Here is an 8,036-nt window from a genome sequence, read left to right on the forward strand (position 1 = left end):
GCAGGAGCAGAGCAAGAGACTCTTATTTAATGGTGCCTCCTCCAGCTCTTGAGAGGAGACCAGGTTAATGTGTTCACTGTAGGAATGTCAGGGGGGCAGCCCTCCCCCCATTTCATGGGGGTTTGGCCCAGCACAATTACATGAGCATTATCCTAATGAACATGAGACCAAGTCCTGCTGTCCCCAATCACAATAGGCATTTTGCAAGACCATTTGCACTCCAGTTATTTGGGCATTTTTTTCTCTGTCTCTGAAGAGGCACTTTTCTAAGCAATTTGATTCCAGGCACTGTCAGTCTCTTCTGGCAGTGTAATTTAAATCAAGATGGGGAGAGCAAATTGCACATAGTTAAGTAATGCTGCCATGGCTCCTGTTCCCTCTGCCTGCTGGGTGATTCTGTGTGTCTCCTGGTTTCATTCTCCTGGGCATGCAGAGTTGTCCAAGGACGTTTCCTCAGCTCTGTGCTGTGACCCTGACAAATGTTAAAATGGTCACGTCCTTACAGTACTGAATGCCTGCAGCACATTTTCTGATGTTGATATATTTAGATTTTTGTATGATTTTAGATGGCTTTTGTGTGATTCCAAGTGCAGATGGGTTAACTGGAGGAGCCAGGAGAGAAGCAGTTACCCCTAAGGACTGGAGATTTGCAGAGTGGGAGAGAAGTGTCCCACATGTGTTTCCTGATTGTTTGCTTATTTTATCGTGGGCATGCAGCCACCTGCCATGGGAGGGATTGTCAACACAGGAACCATCCATACAGCTATCATGACACCTTTTAGTCTAATTTATATTACACCACTGTAAGACCAACTTAACTAAATTAATCATTATGCAAGGTGCAGCACTGAAAGCCTTCAGATGTCCTGGGCAATCCTGTCTGGAAGAAAGGTGCCTTTGCCTATTGAGAGCTTCAAAATCTTGCCAAACTTCTACATTTTTGTACAGTCTAGAATTTCATATTATTCCTCCAAAAACTGCTGCAGGAATGCTAACTGCAATAAAAAGTTCACTTGCCTCTTCTGTGTCCAAGTGATGTCAGTCTTTGCTGCTGTGCTTTCTCCATACACAAGTGACTCCATCTGTAGATCTCATAAGCCTTTGGCCAGGTGATGAAAACTCTTTTTATCCTGGATGAATCCTTGTGGGTACCATAAATCCTAAGAGCTGCTCCTGGAGGTGCAGAGCTGAAGGTACAACAGCTCAAAAGGAACAGCTGAGCAGAGTCACAGAGTCATTGAGGTTTTGAAGTGATTCCTATTGCAAAAGGAATTCTATTCACTATATAGCCGTTTTTATATTTCTTTTATATTCTTTTTATAGAGGTAGATAGATTATACATATGTTATTCTATATTCTTTTCATACTTACTTTCTATATTTTTTAGGAATTGAGTAGAAAACCTCAGAAGGGATGTAATAACCTTTCTGCAGCAAATTAAATTCCCCAGTGAAAGACACCCTTGACTGGAAGTGTAGGGGAGGAGTGAGGCTGCTTCTCTAGAGAGTCATCAATGAGCTGGGTGAGAGGGTTGGAAAATTCCCAGCAGCTCAGGCAGCCATGGCTTGCCCTTCTGCCCTTGCACCTGCAGCACACCAATGTCCAAAAGCGACAATCCATCTTTGTTCTCAGCTGTTGCTGTCTTCTTTTCCAAAGTCAAGGCAGGGTGTTTGTGACAGCACATGGACTAAATGTACAGGCAGTTCAGACCCCTGGAGGACAAACAGCTGAAAAGTGCCTGTACCATCACAGTGGTTCATGAAAAGGGACATGGAAAATCCTCTGCCTTGAGAAGTGACCAAGAAGATGAGGATGACAAAGTCACCTGCAGTGTCACAGGGATGAATTAATGGCCTTGCTGGTTCAAAGGCCAAAACTTGCCTGGTGGCAAAGAGAAAAGGCCTCCTTTGCCTCCTCACCCATGCCCATGTTGGAATTAATCACTCACACAGAAATGTCAACACTACAGGAAAATATCCTTCAGGATAATCTCTCTCACAAAGCTGCTTAACATTTTGGAAATATACAGTTCACATGGAGGTGTCAAAGGGTTTCAGCCCCTCTCATGTCTGTTCAAAGGCATCTTCATCTGCTGCACCCTGTGCCAAGGGAGTGGGGTAGCACAGCTGGGCTGAGAACACTGCTGTACCTGCAGAGAGATGGACACAGCACTGCCTCATCCCCCAGCATCTGCTGGGGTTCTGCCAAGGGACAAAACGGGAGTTCTGTCACACCTCATCTTTGTTCTGCTGAATTCTGTGCTTAAGAGCAGGAAGCACAAATTGGTATGGGCTCCCAAGTGTCCTAGAGGGAGGTTTGCCAACAGATTTGGCTTTGGGGAATGGTTTGGGTGAGATCTTGCAGTGGAGAAATGTTTGGATGCTGAATTTTCCAGCAGGTTCAGTACCTGGGATGCTGTTTCTTGGATTTATTCCAGACTGAGCAGCTGTCTGGAAGATATTTGATGTCAGCCCTTTCTGGTCTGATTTCCAGAGATAACCACTCCCCATATCCAAGGGAAATTGAGCTGTGCTCTTCCACAGCCCTGTGCCTCAGTTTACCTGCACCTATAATTTTTTAAAAATTATTTACACTTAGGCAATAGTGAAATTTGATGTGTGTCCACCTTATGCCATGCTTTGATTCAGATTCCAGTGAGGTCCCAGAGTGAGCAAATGGGTTTTCTTTTGGAGGGCACTACAGCAGAAGTGCTTCAGGTTCTCCCCTAATATAGTCCAGCTGCTGACAGCTTGAAGCAAATCCTTCACTCCCCCTAAAAACATCCAGGATGACTGTGGGGCCCTCAGCATGAGCTCCTCTGCTCCACACATCCCCTCCTACAGCAGAGTGCTGCTTCCCAGAGCAAACAGGCATCAGCTCAGCACAGCTCCTGGAAGGACAGTCCCCCCTCGAGTGGCATCACTCCAGTCTGGCCCCACTCATTTCTACTTCAGTTGTTTTGGCTCCTTCCAAGGGAGAGCACCCATTTGCACTTCACAGAGTGCTCCCTCTCTGAAGTGCTCTCACTGAGGGCTCCCCGTGTGCCTCAGTGCTCCCAGGGCCCAGCTCAGGTGGACTAATCATGCCTGCCACAATTTACAAGAAACCTGGAGCTCTCCTGCCCCTGACCCTGGCTTGCATAGAGCTTGTCTATTATTGCTGCTGGTGCTGTACTGTACCCGCTGCTGAGGAGAGACAGGCCTCCAGACACCCGTATTGAATGCTCAATTCAGTTAAAATCGATGAGATAATCAGCCCACAGAGTCTGCCCAAAGGTCAGGAAGCAGTGATTTTTTTCCTCCAGCAACTTTGGTCCTGAGCTCTTGTTTCAGTGTGAAGATTGCAAGCCAAAGCACTTCAGCAGGTAGGTTATCAAAGGGTTATGAGTGCTGGTAGTTAGCTGACAGGCTGATGTTACAAGGGCCTAACAAGGGCTCCTAAAACAGGCACGTAAGTTTTGGCAGCACTTGTTTCTCTAAAATGAGCAGGAGATGATGCAGGGTGGGCTGATGTCCTGCAAGGCAAAATGCAAAGAGCCTTGAAGAGGAACCCACCAATGCGGATGGCAGGAGAAGGGTGTGCTTTGGGAAGGACCAGGTGGGAATAACCCTTTTTCTCCACCTCATTCCTCAGATTTCATCGCCCATCTTGTGTCTCCTCAGTCCCACGTGTGCCCGCAGCAGGGGGAGGATCCATCTTACCCCTCTCATCACTCCAGCCGCTGGACACACGACATACTGCAGAGCTGGATTTGCAGAAACACTTTGATCTTTCATCTTTAAGCTCAGTGATTCAATCCCCCACGGAGCCAAGGTAAACGGCGGCGCTGCCGCTTCGGCGGGCCCAAGGTTCCAAGTCAAACATCAGTCGTTTAACCACACTTTAAAGCTCGTATCATTTGAATGTCATATGTCAAACTGATGCTACTTCCACTGAAGGCAAATAGCTGTTTATTCCCCTCACAGCTGCCCAGCAGTCTGACATTCATTACCGAAGCCTTGCAGCTGCCAGGGATTGAAGCTACCTGTAGGAGTGCGTCTATCAAAGCCTTCCACCTTTTAAGGGTTATTCCCTGAAATACCAGCTCATGCAGTTTAGTTCAGGCTCATTTTACAGCTGCTGTCGTTCTGCAGTTGTTTTTTCCTATGTCTGAACAAGGTCAGGCATTGTTTTTTGCCCGTTCCCTCCCAAATTATGTCGTTAGCTCATTTTTCATGGTTTCTCCAGGGTTCAGGCTCGCTGTCAGTGTGCACCAGCCCCTGAGGTTTATGATGTGAATGTTCCACCGCTGTGGGCAGCAACCAGCACACAGAAGTGCAGTGCTGGTGGTCCAGTCTTGGCATCTTGATGCATCTCCAGTTCTCCTTGAAGCCAGCGCTGCGAATTCTATTTCTGGGACGTAAGTTCATGCACGAAATACCTGATATTTTGTAGTTTATTAGGCATTGAAATGTTCAATTGTCTGCAGAGGAGTTTACAGAAGGAAAAAAAAAAAAAAAAAAAAAAAAAGAGGCAACAGAGATGATCAGATTAGTTTGCATTTAGACAGTGCCCTGAACCTCACAGAGCAATTTACACCTGTGCGAGGAATCTGCAGAGTTCTATTGAATCAGACCTGGGGCGTTTAACAGCCACTTTGCACGAGCATAAACGACAGCATAAGGTGCAAAGGAAACAGCCGGCCGGACAATTACAGAGCGTCTTCACACGCCTTATTAATCCTCATTACATCCCTCTGTGCTGAGACTCGGCGTCTTTCCTTCCCCGAGCAGGGCCAGCGAGGCTGTGGAGCCAATTTAGCCTCCTGCCAAATTCACAGGGTCTGACTGCAGCTATTGACGTGTCCTTGGTCCTGGGGAGCTGGATGCTCCTGCGAGAGCCTGAGATGCATCTTGCTAAATTACAGCGATGGACGTCTCGGCTGCCTCCTGCCTTAGCAGGATTCTGAGCAATGTGTGTTGTTATGCTCAGCTCTATGCATGTCTTATTGTCCGTATTTTTTATCTTTAAAGCTTAGCTGTGAGTGTCTCAGGAAGGTGGGGTTGTGTTCATCTGAAAGGTCAAATTCAGTTTCTTGCCTGTGCTGATGCACCCGTGAAACAGCTCTGGGTGCTCTGTGTGCATGCAGGGTGTGGAGCCACAGGACACAAGCAAATGGGGGGAGGAAAAAGATTATTCAGGTGCTCTCGGAAGCTCTGCCAGCACGTGTCTGAAGCACTCAGGTTAACGACCCAAAATACAGCTGCCAGCATGGATCTGTCTACAGGGACATTTGTTTGCTGTAGCTCTCACGTTTATGGCTGCTACTGAAACTCCTGAAAAGAGAGCAGCTACCCTGAGTTTCCCAGCACTCCCAGAGCTCTCGCCGTGCTTCCCACTCAGAACCTTCTGCTTAAAAGCTGGTAGACCTGAACTTTTCCCAGAGAAAATGACAAGAAAGACCTGGAGATTGTAGAGCCGTGCAGGCTGGAGACAGCCTGAATAGTTAGACCAGTTGTACACAGTCATGAGATTAGCTATCTAATGTCCTTTCTGGGAATCTTATTAATGTTATCTTATTATTTCATAATAGATATAACCCATGTGCTAGTGCTGGCAGGCTGTAATTGTGCTGTGCCAGGGAATTACTCATATTTTTCATTCTTGAAGGAATGAAGAGCGTATTCGGTTATGCTAACGACCTCATTTGTGTGGATTCCATTCACTTGGTGCGTCTGGCTCGTGAAGAATTGCAGCCAGAGTGATGATTTCTCACTCCAAGTAAGCGCCGAGGTGTCTCTCAGCAGATGCTCTCCCCTCCAGATGCTGAGCTGCTGCCTCGCGTGTTTGCCTCTCCCCTGGCAGCTGCAGACTTGCCCAGTGGTGGGGGTTTTTTTCAGCACACGTTTTGCTGATGGTGATGTCTTTCCCTCTCGGTGTCTTGGGGTGCTGCAGGAGCCGTGGAGCTCTTTGAAATGGAGCAATGTTATTTATTGCTGCTTTATAAATCCTTGCTGCCTGTTTAGTACCCCTTGTTTGGGCCTTGGGCCGTTGTGCCTACCCATGTTCTATGCTGAGAGTTTTTTAAGTCTCCACAGGGTATAAATGATAGTTTCAGCTGTGGAGAACCCTCCTCCCCACACTGACAATTACTCTCTGCGTGCGTATCAAAGCACAGGCAACATACTCACGTCAATAAAACCTTTTCTAATTCTTTTTTATCCTCCCCAGGGGAGCCCTTAGAGCCCCACAGAACCTCGAGCAGCCCTTTAATTCCTCTCACTTTGGTCCCCGCTGCTGCTTGGGGCCCGTTGGTGGAGCAGCTGTGAAAAATGCTGCTCCCTGATGGAGCAGAGCTGAGTGACACAAAACTTCACCTGCCCACGGGGAGCCGGCTGCCTCCGCAGCCTCATCAGAAGTGTTCCCCTGCATTTGTTTGTGAAACGTCTTAATCCAGCCAGGAGAAATGTCCCTTGAAGTCAACTAACCAAAAAAATAAATAACAGTCAAAGACAACCCAGAAAGGAGGAGAGAAAAAAAAAAAAAAAAAAAAAAAAAGGAAAAGGTTTCTAGAGGGAAATAAGTGATGGATTGAAAGAGATTTGGGGCTGCTGTGTTGTACAACTCTGTGCATGATGTGACAGCAGAGAGTCCTCACTGCGCTGCTTCCTGTCTCCCACTTAAAATGAAGTCCTAAAAATGCTGATTTAAAAGGGTTGAAGAAACAAAGTGAAATATTCTGATGTACACTGTGGATGTTTTTTAGCCCTTCTGAACTTTTTTCATTATATACCTGCTGGTGGCTGTGTCAAAACAAAGCTCCTCAGCCAAGGCACAGGAGGGATAGGGGAGCTGTTGAGAAGTTTTTCAGTGTTCCTGCACAAATCTAAGCAAGGAGAGGAATAATTTCACTTCCCACATATAATATTGTCCAACAATAGGAACCCTGACCTGGAATTTGTCTTTGTTTTCCAAAGGCATCCCTGATCCATCTGTGGAGAACAGAGGAAAATGTTGATTAATACCACTGTTAATGAAAATAAACACACGATAACATTCCAAGCAACATGATTTCTTCTCAAAGCATCCAAGGATAGCAACAGATGCAATAAAGCAGAAATTCACTTTTGCTGCCAAGGGATAAATGTTTTCTACTTTGGACACAAGCCCTGGGGGGAACACACCACACTTAGCAGAGCAGCCCGTGACCTTGAAGATCTTGTAGGTTTGAAAAACCATCATCTCAGACCTGAATGATGCCAAGGGAAACTTCCCAGCCCCTGTGAAGGGCCCAGTATCATCTCCTGACCTGCCTGGGACCTGGATGCTCTTCCAAGTCAATGGAAATGTCATTGACTTTTCCCATCTGACTATTTATCTCATTGATTTGACTGAAGGAATCATGGAATTGAAAGAAAATTAATGGTTCCCAGCCTAGCCAGCTTCTTATTTTGATTCATTCCATTCTTGTCACTTTGAGTGAACTAAATAATTAATTGTGTTACCAAAAATAATTAAGGCTAATATCACACCAATTATATTGGCCAATTCTAACAATAATGTTGGTAAGAACATCTAAATAACCTGATATGTAATTATAGTCTGGCTGTTCAGTCATGTGCAAGTTTGGGGCTTTTTCTCCCACCAAATTTTGGCCAGCCACATTGATTAAATGAGAACTTTTTATAGCTAGTGTTCAAATTATCAAATACTTGCCTAAAGCAATCCCATTGATCAAGTGTATCATTTGTAATACAAATGTTTTTATTAGGAGGCTTTGTTCAAGATAAATGAAGGATCAAATTAACTGGAGATTGGATTGAGTAGAAAATGCTGCAGCTGGATAATTTCAAGCACTGAGGCTGAACATTTCTTTCAAATGATGAGAAGTCATCAACTAAGTCTTAATATAAAACACATACACAGAGGCACTGCTGTATTGATTCCTTTCATTGCCATGGCACTTTTTATCAAAATACATTTGGGGTTTGTAAAATAGGCTGCAAACCCATCATCCCACTGCAACCAAAGCAGGCTGAGGGTTTGGTCTGGCCAGA

This window comes from Lonchura striata, chromosome 16 (assembly GCF_046129695.1).
Source record: "Lonchura striata isolate bLonStr1 chromosome 16, bLonStr1.mat, whole genome shotgun sequence".
Lineage (NCBI taxonomy): Eukaryota > Metazoa > Chordata > Aves > Passeriformes > Estrildidae > Lonchura > Lonchura striata.